Source organism: Scyliorhinus torazame, chromosome 1 (assembly GCF_047496885.1).
Source record: "Scyliorhinus torazame isolate Kashiwa2021f chromosome 1, sScyTor2.1, whole genome shotgun sequence".
Classification (NCBI taxonomy): domain Eukaryota; kingdom Metazoa; phylum Chordata; class Chondrichthyes; order Carcharhiniformes; family Scyliorhinidae; genus Scyliorhinus; species Scyliorhinus torazame.
The window spans coordinates 298932339-298946344 of record NC_092707.1 but is presented as its reverse complement, the minus strand read 5'-3'; positions in this window follow the sequence as shown (position 1 = coordinate 298946344).

The following is a 14006-nucleotide window of genomic DNA, read 5'->3' as shown; positions in this document are numbered from 1 at the left end:
TCGCGTAGAGTGGCCCCCCGACCGCGCCGGCGCTGAATCTCCGCCCTGTGTCGGCGTCGGAGCGCGCTTGCAGGAATTCTCCGGCCTGGCGTGGGGCTGGGAGAATCCCGCCCACTGTCTGTGTGGAGTTTGCACATTCTCCCTGTGTTTGCGTGGTTTTCACCCCCACAACCCAAAGATGTGCAGTGTAGGTGGATTGGCCACGCTAAGTTGCCCCTTAATTGGAAAAACAGAATTGGGTACTTTTTGTAAGGGCCACGAAGAATCCAGCACGAGTTTTAAGGATACAAAGTAATAACACTTATTTACTATAACAATATATACATAACAGTAGCAGTAACGTCCCTTGCTACCTTCTCCTTCCTGCTGGTTCCTGAACTGGCCAGCTTATTTATACTAGGAGTTTCTCCGCCCCCTCATTGGGGAAGTTCATACTCCCACAGGATTGTGGGATAGTCATTAGTCCCCAGCCAATCGTAAGTAGGCAGGTTATAACATCCCTCCCCCCAAAGTCCAAGGAATCCACCGAAGACCCTGGCGAAGGAAGGCGTCGGACTCGTTTAGCCGCAGGCCGGACACCATTTACACGCGGCGCTGGATCAGGCGGCGTGTAACGAGACGGAGACCGGCGCTTCTGTGATGAACGGCGCGGTTGTACATCCACGGCCCATGGACCCGAGGATTCCCCCTCTGATGCATCCTGTGTCTCCATCTCGGAGTCAGAGTCTGCTGCCTCCGTCATGTCAGCGTCACTATCTCCATTTGGTCCCGTCATGACCTGCGCAGGCTTCGAGTGAGGCACCAGTGGAAGCTTTGGGGACTAACTTCCCTTGTCTCTGGTCTTTGCGGCTGTTGAAGTGAGCTCCGGGGGCGAGGAATCTTTTGAGGGGATAATCTTCTGGACCGGACGTGGTCTACATGTTTTCACTGGAGACGACCCTGGGCTTGCACTTGGTAAGATATAGGGCCCGTTTGGCGAAAGATTACACCAGGAACCCATTGGGCACCACCAGCAAAATTCCGCACGAATACTGGGTCACCGGGCGCAAACTTCCGAATTGGACGATGCCGAGACCATCCCTGTCCCTGCCGTTCTTGTGTGCGGCGTACTTTTGCACCAATGTCCAGGAAAACCATACTAAGGCGGGTGCGGAGTCTCCGGCCCATTAGGAGTTCTGCGGGAGCTACCCCAGTCACTGCATGGGGGGTGGTCCTGTACGTAAACAAAAAGCGAGCCAGTCTCGTGTCCATTGATCCGGAAGACTGCTTCTTTAGGCCTCTTTTGAATGTCTGCACTGCGCGCTCTGCCAACCCATACGGGCGGTAAGGGGCAGTGCGGATATGGCGGATGCCGTTCATCTTTGTAAACCTAGCAAACTCCTCAGTCGTGAATGGAGTGCCATTATCCGTGACCAGCACCTCGGGGAGGCCATGCGTACTAAACGATAAACGCATCTTTTCAATTGTTGCGCAGGACGTTGTCCCCTGCATCTTATGCACCTCCAGCCATTTGGACTGGGCGTCAATTAGTAGAAGGAACATGGATCCCTGAAAAGGGCCTGCGAAATCTGCATGCAAGCGTGCCCAAGGCCGCCCTGGCCATTCCCAGTGATGTAGGGGCGCGGCCGGCGGAAGCTTCTGATGCTCCTGGCAAATGGAGCAGTTTTGGGCCACCTTCTCAATGTTGGTGTCGAGGCCTGGCCACCAGACATAACTCCGGGCCAACATTTTCATCTTGGTCACGCCTGCTAATCCATTGTGCTATGCACACGTGGGTTCGAATCCCATCCTCGTCGCCAGTTTTGTAAGGGCCACGAAGAATCCAGCACGAGTTTTAAGGATACAAAGTAATAACATTTATTTACTATAACAATATATACATAACAGTAGCAGTAACTTCCCTTGCTACCTTCTCCTTCCTGCTGGTTCCTGAACTGGCCAGCTTATTTATACTAGGAGTTTCTCCACTCCCCTCATTGGGGAAGTTCATACTCCCACAGGATTGTGGGATAGTCATTAGTCCCCAGCCAATCGTAAGTAGGCAGGTTATAACAGTACTCTAAAAAAAATTTTTTAAATATTGACAGGATACTTTCTAAAAGGTGAATAGTTGGAAACCGTGACGCTCCAAAGAAAATTGGGGGTCCAGATGCATAAATCATTGAATTGCTTTGAACAGGTACATGAAAGTAATCCAAAAAGTTCTTGGAATATTGTCCTTTACATCTGGAGGTCCCGAATGCAAGTGGGTGGGAATCATGAACCAGCTTTACAAAGCCCTGGTTAGACCACCTTGGAATACTGTGAACAGTGCTCGGCATCACAGCTTAGCAAGGATACATTGACTTTAGAGGGACTGCAACACAGATTTACTAAAATCATGTGTGCACTCCAAGGGTTAAACTATGAGGTGAGGTTATGCAATCCTCAGGTTGTGTTCCCTGGAATTTAAATGGTTGCAGAGTGATTTGATTGAAGTTATCAAGATATTCAGGCGAACAGATAGGGGGGACAAAAATTGTTTCCACTAACTGGAGATTCTGTGGCTCAGGGACATAAAAATTAAATCTTATTTTAGGATTGAAATTAGGATGACAGATGTTTGGAATTCTTCTACAAATGACAGTTGATGCTGGATTAATTGTTGACTTGAAAACTGACTTTAATAGATTTTTATAAGCCTAAGGTATTGTACAATATGGGGCAGAGGTGGATAAATGGAGTTAAATTGCAGGTCAGCCATGATCTTACAAAATGGTAGATCAGGCTCGAGAGGCTAAATGTTCATATGTTTTGGTCCTGTCCAAAGGATTATTGGAAGGAGGTGTTTAGGGTAATCTCTAAAGTGGTGCACGTGAAACTGGACCTGGGCCCTCGGGAGGCCATATTCGGGGTGTCGGACCAGCCGGGGTTGGAAAAGGGTGCGGAGGCAGGTGTTGTAGCCTTTGCCTCGTTGATCGCCCGAAGGCGGATCCTGTTAGGGTTGGGATCAACCTCTCCACCCTATGCCCTGGCGTGGCGGGGGGGAGCTGCTGGAATTCTGGTCAAATTTGAACTGAGGGGAAGGATGGAGGGGTTCTACAATTCATGTGCGCTATTCATTATGCACTTTCGAGAATTGGATCACATTATGGGGGTTGAGGGGTGGGAGGGTTGGGGGACTGTATGTGTTACTGTTGACTATGGGTGATTCCTGATTCCTTTTTGTTATTTGTTTATGTTAACATGCGGGCTAATGTTTGGGAGTTTGGTGGGAGGATGGGATCGTTATCATTGATATGGGGATTGACATTGCATTTGTTACTGATTCTTGTTTATTGTTGGGTGTAGATTTGGGAGAAAATGTGAAAAAGGAGGAGAATAAAAATAGTTTTTTTTAAAAAGAGGCTAAATGGCCAACCAATGTTTATATGTTCCAAGGTTTTGACCAGTCGATGCAACCTCACCCTGAAGGACACCAGCATCAACCATTTCAAAGAAAGTTAAGTGCTGTCAATTTCCAGCTCAGCACTTCAGAATGACTCAAACGTGAAGGGAAATTATTGGACTTAACTCTCTTTGATGTGATTGATGTTTGTAAACATTGTGGTTACAGCACTTAGAGTTACTCAACCATGAAGGAAAATGAATGAAGCAAGGCTGACACCTGTGTTTGTGGAAGCTGTCAATCGCAGCCCACTAGGAGAAATGAATGAATGGCTTCAGCTAAAGGATCTGAGGGGTTTAAACACAGGTTTTCTCTTTCCAGGAATTGACATGAGGCGCTTCCTCTGTCTGAGCCAGCAGGTGTATGCCCATGTGAGTGTTACAACAGTAATTTCTTTCACTGCCTCTGTCTGGACTGCTGTCTAGCTTCTAGATGGTGATCTCCTTTCTGGGGGCTCTGTGGGCTGGGGAGGGGGTTCCTTTATTTAGGGAGTCTCTGGGAAGGATCCCTTTAGTTAGGGGGTCTCAGGTGAGTCCCCCTATTCAGGGGGTCTCTGTGGGGTCCCCCTACTCAGGAGGTCTATGAGGGGGGGGAGTCCCTCTATTGAGGGAGTCTCGGTGGGGTGGTGGTGGGGTCCCGTACAGGAGGGTGGGCACATCATGCATTGTGGGGGGGAGAGTGGCCTTCGGGTGTGCTTTGGGGGCAACTCCCTTAGGGGGTTACCCCCTTGGCCCACGGCAAGGCCGACCACGTCAGGGCCACATTGGTAAATATCAGTAGTGGTCCACGCCCACATGATTCCTGGCCAGGAGGGCTGGAGAATCGCCAGGGCCCGGAGACTCTGGTGCCAGGCCAGCTCAGTGGATGCTAATGGGTCATTAGGACTAATTTGCATTCATTAGCATCCTTCCGCTGGTGCGCAGGCGTAAACCCTGAGCTTGCCACCAGCGGGGGGTCGGAGCATAGTGCACTGCCAAACAAAATAATTCAACTTAACTTCCCCAAAATAGCGCAAACATTGATTTCAGCTGGACGCCTGATCGCAATCCGCATCGCTGGCTTGCGGGACGGATAATCTAGCCTCTTTAATGGCTTCTGCCTGTGCTATAATGAGAGTTGTGATATCAGCTCCCTAATGCTGCATCAAAGGTCCTCACATTCTGCTCTGGAATTGGTCGCCACTTCCACAATGGAAGGAATAGGCCCTAAGCTCCTACGTGAAGCCCTGTGCTAAGTTGAAGCTAGACTACTCCATGCTCCTTCACAGTGACATCAGGCTGCCCACCAGCCCTATCGATGCACCAAGTATCTCTGTGAGCATTCCCAACAATGTTCTCCTATATGCCGCTGAGATCCTCATCCATGTCCTCTGTGGCAGAGCTCATCTGTAACCTCACCCTCCAATGAGCTGGCACATGACTGACCCTATTCCCCCCTTCCTCTGGCTGCATCTCATTCTTGTCCAATGAATAAGCATGTTTGATCCTGATTCTATTCTCCCTTCTAACATATGCACATTGCCAGTATCTGAGCTGGTGGTTTCAATTGTCAGATCATGTGATGGTGCTTCTAGATCAGAGGTGCTCTACTCTAGGAAACCAATGAGCCAATCTTTACTCTGTCTTACATTTATTTACAGAGTGAAATATTACAAGCATAAACCTCCTAACTTAACCACACTACATTTTCAGTAAGTGTCTCTTTTTATGTCTCAAATGAAACCCTAAATAGTGCCTGCAACCTGCATATAATTAAACACATCCACTTCCTGGATACTCTTGAGGAAAAGAAAGGCACAAAATGCGTTCCAGTATAGCTACAGCCTAGCATGTACCCGGCAATGTGGAAAACTGCCCAAGAATGTCCTCCACACAACCAATTACCGCCTCATCAGTCTACTCTCGATCATCAGTAAAGTGCTGGAAGGGGTCATTTCAATGCTATCAAATGGCATTTGCTTAGCGATAACACAATGCTCAGTTTGGGTTCTGCCAGGGCTACTCAACTCCTGACCTCATTACAGACTTGGTTCAAACATGGCACAAGCACTGAATAGCAGAGGTGAGATAAGAGTGATTGCCCTTGATATCAAGGCCTCATTTGATCGAATGTGGCATCGAGCTCTAGCAAAACTGGAGTCACTGGGCATCAAGGGGAAAACTCTCCACTGGTTAGAATCATACATGGCACAAAGGAAGCTGGTTGTGGTTGTTACAGATCAGTCATCTCAGCTTTGGGGCACCATTACAAGAGTTATTCAGGGCCTAGGTTGCTTCATTAATAACCTGAGTTCTTCAGGTCCTAGGGACACTCTTTCTGTAGTGATCTCTGTTTCTGTAAACACATGATTTGTTAATGTGCAGTCAGTACAGTCAGATGATCACTAGGGGGCAACACTAACACGGAGTATGTAAGTAAGCTCAAGCAGTTTTCCCGCTCTCTTTGTGTGTGTTGTAGCTAGAGGATAGAAGTGTGACCAGTTCAGAGTGTAGAGTATTATATTCATTGTTAATTTAATTCAATCTTAGTTAATTCAATTACTAGTCAAAGTTTTAAAGTAAAGAACTCACAAGAATATTATTTTGTTACTCAATAAATAATTTGTCATAAACTGGAAGACTTTGAGTGTTTATCATCAAAGTTAAGTATAACTCTGCAAGACAAATGAGTAGCATATATATTATTCCCAAGTAATATGACACCTTCCATCATAAGGTCCGAAGAGATGTTGGTTGATGATTGCACAATGTTCAGCACCATTCGCAGCTCGTCAGATATTGAAGCAGACTCCGTCCAAATACAACAAGGACAATATCCAGGCTTGGGCTGGCAAGTGGCAAGTAACACTCGTGCCACAGAAGTGCCAGGCAATGACCATCTCCAACAAGAGAGGATCTAACAATTGCACCTTGACATTCAATGGCATTAGTATCATTAAGTACCCGAATATCAATTTCTATAATAATTTTTATTCGTACCACAAGTAGGCTTACATTAAGACTGAAATGAGGTTATTGTGAAAATCCCCTAGTTGCCAAACTCCGGCGCCTGTTCGGGTACACAGAGGGAGAATTCAGAATGTCCAATTCACCTTACATGCCCGTCTTTCGGGACTTGTGAGAGGAAACTGGAGCACGCGGAGGAAATCTACGCACACATGGGGAGAACGTGCAGACTCCGCACAGTCAGTGACCCAAGCCAGGAATTGAACCCAGGTCCCTGGCACTGTGAAGCAACAGTGCTAGCCACTGTGCTACTGAGCTGCCCACAACCTGAGGCATTACAATTGTCCTGAAATGCAACTTTACTAGCCATATAAATACTATGGCTACAAAAGCAGGTCAGAGACTAGGAATCTTGCGATGAGTAACTCACCTCCTGACGCTCCAAAGCCTGTCTTCCATCTGCAAAGCACAAGTCATAAGTGTGCTGGAATACTCTCTACTTGCCTGGATGAGGGCAGCTTCAACAACACTCAAGAAGCTTGACACCATCCAGAACAAAGCAGCTGCTTGATTGGCACCCCTTTCATAAATATTCACTCCCTCCGCCACCAACACACAGCAACAGTAGTGTGCACAAATCTACACAAAACCCTGCAGGAACTCACAAAAATTCCTTAGACAGCACCTTCCAAACCCACAACTACTGGCGTCTAGAAGGACAAGGTCAGCATGTACATGGGAACACAATCCACTGAAAGTTCTCCTCCAAGTCACTCACCATCCAGACTTGGAAATATATCACCGCTCCTTCATTACAACTGAGTCAAAATCCTAGAACTCTATTGAGGATGTACCTGCACCACAGGGTCTGCAGCAGTTCATGAAGGCAGCAGATTACCACCTTCTCAATGGCAATTAGGGATTGGCAGTGAATGTTGGTGTGATAGCTCACATTGGGGCCTACGGGGTGGAAATGATTATCTTCCCCGTGGTCCTTCTGGGATACAAGCTTCCCCGCGAGAGGCGGGGATCTCTATTACCCTCTGTATAAAAGGTCGACCAATAAGGCAGTGACCAGAACAGGAACTCGGTAGGGATATACCAGGTAGTGTCCATATCATGTTGTAAATAAAACTATGTTTCTTTATTTTACTCGGTGTGGACTCCCTGTGTTCTTATTAAACTGGCGACGAGGAGTAAATTGGCTTACTGTCAATGCTGCGACCTACTCGACTGAGCCAGCTCCCCGATTTTCTGGACCTAGGTGTGGGTTTACTTGATTTGCCATGCCTCTGTTTGGACAGTTAGATGCATTTGACACCAGTGTTGAAGAGGGGAACCATACGCAGAAAGAATGCGTTGCTTTTTCCGGTCCAACAACATTACAGAGAACAAGCACCAGGCAGTCATACTGTTTACTGCCTCTCGGTCGCACATGTTTGGGCTGATCCGAAGTCCCACGTACCTGGTAGCACCAGATACGTAATCATTTAACCAACTGTGGCACATGTGGCGCAACACTTTAAGACGACCCATCAGTAATCGGTCAATGATATTAGTTTATTATAGTGGAGAGGTACCAGGGTGAGTCTGTCACCAAGTTCGTATCATGTCTATGGAAGATAGCCGGGTTTTGTGAGTATGGAACTGCTTTATCCGATACTCTCCACAATCGGGTCTGCGGTATAAATAATATGGAAACACAGACCAAGAAGGGCGGCAGGGTGGCACAGTGGTTAGCACTGCTGCCTCACGGCACCGAGGACCCAGTTCAATCCCGGCCCCGGGTCACTGTCCGTGTGGAGTTTGCACATTCTCCCCGTTTCTGCAGGGGTCTCACCCCCACAACCCAAAGATGTGCAGCGTTGGTGAATTGGCCACGCTGAATTGCCCCTTAATTGGAAAGAAAAAGAATTGAACACTTTAAGAAAAGAAACATAGACCAAGAACATTTACAGAACCTCGAGGCACTGTTAAAATGTTTTTCAGTGTATAGGGTCTGTCTGTGCTGCCGAAATGTGTGTTTCACGTGAAGGAAGTGGTATATATGGGTTATCGGGTGGACCGGAAAGGCCTGCACCCGGTTACCAAGAATGTGAGAGCCATCGAAATGGCTCCTGTCCCGCGTGCCGCCACAGAGCATCACTTTTTTTGTGGACTAGTAAATTACTATGGACAATTTATTCCAAATCTGCCAACCATCCTGGCCCCCCCTTCACTTGCTCTTCAAGCAGCACCAGCTATGGGAATACAGCAAGGCCCAGGATGAGGCATTTCAGAAGGAGGAACGGCGGTTGGCCTCTTTGGGAGTGTTGACACATTTCAACCCGTTTAAACCATTGTACGTTATGTGCGATACTTCGTCATACAGGATTGGGGCAGGTCTGTCTCATTGGATGAGCGATTGTCTGTGAACGTCCAATCGCCTTTGCCTCTCAGATGCTGGCTGCAGCTGAGAGAATCATAGAATTTACAATGCAGGAGGAGGCCATTTGGCCCATCGAGTCGACACCGATCCATTGAAAAGAGACAACGACTTAAGCCCCACACCTCCACCCTATCCCCTAACCGAGTAAGCCCACCTAAACTTTTAAACGCCAAGGGGAAATTTATCATGGCCAATCAACCTAACCTGCACATCTTTGGACTAGTGGGAGGAAACCGGAGCACCCGAAGGAAACCCACACAGACATGGGGAGACAGTGCAAACTCCACATAGACAGGCACCCAAAGCCGGAATTGAACCAGGCACCCTGGAGCTCTGAGGCAGCAGCGCTAACCACTGTGCTGCCATGCCGCCCAGATTCGGTGTAAAACGGTTTAATCAGTATGTCTATGGCCACCATTTCTTTATCGTCATGGATCACAAGCCATTGCAGGGCCTCTTCCATGAAAACAAGTCAATCCTGTGTAGCCACCTGAGTTGGCCACTTCCCAACTTAAAATGGAGAACCGCAAAGGCTGAAGGGAAATTCAGCCAACACAGGCAAAGACTAGCAAATACAGAAATCATGTATATTGGAACCTGTAAAACAACCAGACAGCACCGAAACCAGCAGCCATCTGCACAGTAATGTAGCAGCCATCTGCATAGTAATGATCGATCCCCAGGAACAATGGCAACAGTTAAGGTAAACAAAGCCAAGCCAGACCCCTCGGCGCCAGCAGAAGCCAAGACAAAGGAAGGCCAACGGACACTTAGGGACCGCCCAGCGATCAGGGAACCGCTCCAGCATTGGAGAAATCGATCCAAGTGATCAGAAAGTAGTCCAATCACTTGGAACCAGGTACGGGGTCCGCCCCAAAGGGCGGGAAGCCCCTGGGGACTATAAAGTAAAGCCCCCAAGTTCAAATCGTCCTTCTTTGGCAGGGTCACTCAGCAACTTGAACCAACCCTCGACAGTGACCTGTCTTGTTGCCTCCAAGCAAGTAAGTCTCAAGTCAACGCTCGCTACAAGATAGGCCCTCCTAGCTACCAGTCCATACCAGCTTTTGAATCCCGTAGACTCAGGACCTGAACGAAAAGCCATTGTTATTGGTTGCTTATTAATACCCATTCGAGCACCCAGGGACACGGATTGCTCATGCTGATGCATTGAGCCGTCTTCCCCTACAGACTGAATCCACAAACCTCCTGCGGCGGACAAAGTAGTCCCTGCCCTGAATTTTATGGACTCCTTACCCATCACCGCAGCCTGGATTCGTGACTGGACGCAGACCGACCCTGTCCTTGCCAAGGTGCGGCATCTCGTGCTGTGCAGTGGGCAGCATCTCCAGCTACCAGGGCAGTTGAAAGCTTTCTCCTCCAAGTTCTCAGAGCTGACTGTGGAAGATGGTATCTGCCTTTGGGACATGAGGGTTATTTTTCTAGCGAAGGGTCAGGCAATCGTGTTGAAGGATATTCACAGTGGGCACCCTGGGGTGTCCAAAATGAAGATGCTGGCACAATGTTATGTCTGGTGGCAGGGTTTGGACTGGATAGCGCGATATTGGCGCAACAGTGCTCCATCTGTCAAGAGCACCAGAAACTCCCCACGGCAGCTCCCCTCCAAACTTGGGAGTGGCCAGGACTCCCCTGGGCTCACGTGCATGCCAATTTCACCGGTCCGTTCCTAGGTTCGATGTTCCTTGTCCTGGCCCATTCAAAGTGACTGGAGATCCATAAGATGGCGACGATCACCTCCCAGGTGACTGACGAGTGATTGCGTATTTCCTTTTCCATTCACAGAATCCCTAAGGTACTTGTGACAGATAACGGGGCCTCTTTTACGAGTGAGAGTTTGCCCCATTTATGAAAAGCAATGGAATGTGCCATGTCTGCACTGCCCCATACCATCTGCCAATAAATGGCTTGGCAAAAAGGGCCGTGCAAATGGTTAAACATTGACTAAAGAAACAGACTTTCAGTTCAATGGACACAGGCTAGCAGGATTTTTATTCTCAGACAGGACCCCGCCGCATTCAGTAACTGGGATGGCCCCGCTAAGATGTTAATGGGGCGTAGGCTTCATACACGACTGAGTTTGATTATCCCAGACATCTGCACCGAGGTGCGCCGTAACCAAGATTTGCAATGGAGTTGCCCAGTTCGACATCGACCTCTTTGACACTTCTCACCTGATGACACGATGTTTGTTCGTGACTTCAACGATAGTGCTCGCTGGTTCTGTGGAATTGTCGTCTGCCAAACTGGTCCCTCTTACCAAGTTCAGGTCCAGAGCAACTGTGCGGCACCATTTGGATCACATTCGTTCATGGAGGTTACTGTTTCATGAGGTTCCTTGTAGGAAACCTGCCCTGGATACTCTCGCTCCATTGCTGAACCAGCCTGCTGTGACGCCTCCAGTCACTCTCGAAGCCAACATGCCCGACGTTGTGTCTTCCGACTCTGAATTGGAGACGCAGATCTCTGAGGTCTCGGACACTAATCAGCTGCCTCCAGCCGATCGTCCATCACGGCGTCCTTACCACAGATAATGTTCACCAGAACGGTATACACCGGCTGATTTGATGCATCAGCTCAGTGACGATTTGCCAAGGTTGAAAATACTCCAATGTCCTCTGCCTACTCCTCCTTCTCCTCCTCACAGGTTGTCAAGAGGGTCTTCTGACTTTGCGAGGGAGGAATGTAGTATCCCGCACGAGACTTACGGAATGGGAATGATTATCTTCCACGTGGTCCTTGCAGAGTACGAGCTCCCCCGATAGCTCGTAGGTTCTCTGTTGACCTCTGTGTAAAAGTTCAGCCAGTAAGGCACTGACCAAAACAGGAATCCAGTAAGGATCTACCAGGTAGGGAATATTTTGTGTGTAAATAAAACTACGTTTCTTTACTTGACACACTCCCTGTATCGTTATTAAAGCTGGCCAAGCCAGTAACACCCACATCCTTCGAATGATTTTACAATAATGGCTAGGTGTTTCAGTGTCCACTATTGAGTTGGCCAAGGAGCCAAGACAAAGGTAACTTACCTAAGGAGCCTTCGCCTTCACGGTAAGTGAACCCTCGTTGGTGAGTGTGGCACTTCTGCCATGCTCATTAAGGTGCTGCCTTCTCAACCTTGCCCCTCGTCTGAGGTGTGGTGATCCTCAGGTCAAATCACCACTAGTCAACTCTCCCCCTCATTGGGGAAAGCAGCCTATTGCCATCTGGGACTAAGGAGATTATTACTGCCATGCTCGGTAGGACAGATTAAGGACTGACCTAAAAGCTCAAAACTGGGCATTTAAGGGGGCTTATGGGGCAACAGAGGTAGAATTGTATACGAACATAACTTCATGACTGAGTACATTGTTCACTCTTCCATCACTGTCAAGCCAAGACATTAACTTTGGTTCAAAGAGTACTTTAAAAGGAAATGCCTGGAGTCGCACCTAGAAAAATACACCAGCCAAGCGAAACTACCTCATCGGGTGAACTGCATGATAAACATTGTTCTTAGCGTCACAGCCAACAGACCAGTACAAACTATTGTAGTCCTACTTCAAGAGGTTAGATATAGAGGTGGAAAATTAGGAAACTAATGAGAAAGAGATTCCAGGAACATTCTCATCTGTAACTATGATGGAGGTCAACATGTGAAATGTCTGCAAGCATCTTCAATGAAATGTTCCAAGTAAACCATTTATTTGACCTCTTCCCAGGGCCCCTATTGTCATCAGTGCCAGCATTCAGCCAATTTTGCTGACTCTGTGTGACATTAAAGATCATTGAGTACAGTGAATAGAGCAACGGCAATGAGCCCAAAAAATGTACTGGTTAGTGCTGGAGACCTGGGTACCATATATTATTATATAACTAACTGGCTTCCTGATCAAGACTCTGGAATTGATCCAACAATGTGGAAGGTTCTCCAAGTATGTCCTCCCTTAGAGCAGAACAGAATTCAGTCAATTACTGCCTTATCAATCTCCTCCCACCCATTGCCAAAGTGATGGAAGAAATAATCAATAGTGCCATCAACAGGAACAACTCCTCAATAATCTTGCCACCAAGGGGGAGATGAGAGGAGCTTCCCTCAACATCAAAAAGTATTAAACCAGAGAATACAGCACAAGGTCAGTAGGGATAAATGTGAAAACCCAGTTTTCTCAATCCTTCAGCACTCAAGAGGTTTGGCTCCATCCAAGAGAAAGCAGTTCTTGATTTGATGCCCCCTGCGCTAAATTCAGTATCCCCCATCAGCACACTGTGGCTGTCATATGTAATATCTACATGATGCATTGCAAAAACTCTTGAAGCTTACTTTAAGAATGCAACCTCGACTACTACCAAGAGGAAAAAAACAACAACATTCTATGGGCAGTATCATCTCCAAGTTACTTCCAAGTCACATAGCACCCTGACTTAGTTATATACGAGTGTTCCTTCATCATTGCTGGGTAAATATCTGTCAGTTCCTCCTAATGTCATTGTAAAAGCACCAACACATTAAAGGAGTGTAATAGTGTTGTAGCGCGGTCTCTTTAAGGGAGCTGGCTTGACGGACCACGTGACCGGCACATGGCCAAGTGTGCAGGAGCGCATGAACCCCTGGCAATAGGGAGTTTGCAAGGGGTCCTAGGAGCAGGATCCCAGGCAGGTTGGGCCCCGAAGCCAGGTTTACATTGGGTTCTGTACCTGTTATTTATCTTCCTTTGCCTTTCATCTTCTTTCTGAATTTGGCTGGGAGGGTGGTGGCATGGCAGGTCTCCCAGAGGAGCCAACAGTCAGAACAGAGGGGCGATAGGTCATTCCTGCAGAGACACCAGGTTTTGGTTTGTAATTTTGCTTCAGGGCTACCTTGGCTAATTGGATGGATTGTGGCCCAGTCGGGGCAGGTGTCATATGTGGTCAATGTCAACGGGAAGTCCGTCAGAAAGCCCATCGACAACTTGAGTCAGAGGTTGGCGATCCCCATAAGGAGTCTACAAGACCTACCACTCTTACAGACACTCCTGTAAATTCATCTGGCCAAATCCACTCAACCAGCTGCCCTTGTTGAAACCAGCAAGGCCAGTTCGTCTGTCATTGAGGCGGTGCCTCCTGAGGTGTCACTGACTGCTGACAATTTGATTACCCAAAAGGGTGCCAAGCCTGTGGATGGGCTGCGGAGGCCCGGGAGGATCAAAAGTCGCCGAATCAATTGACTTTT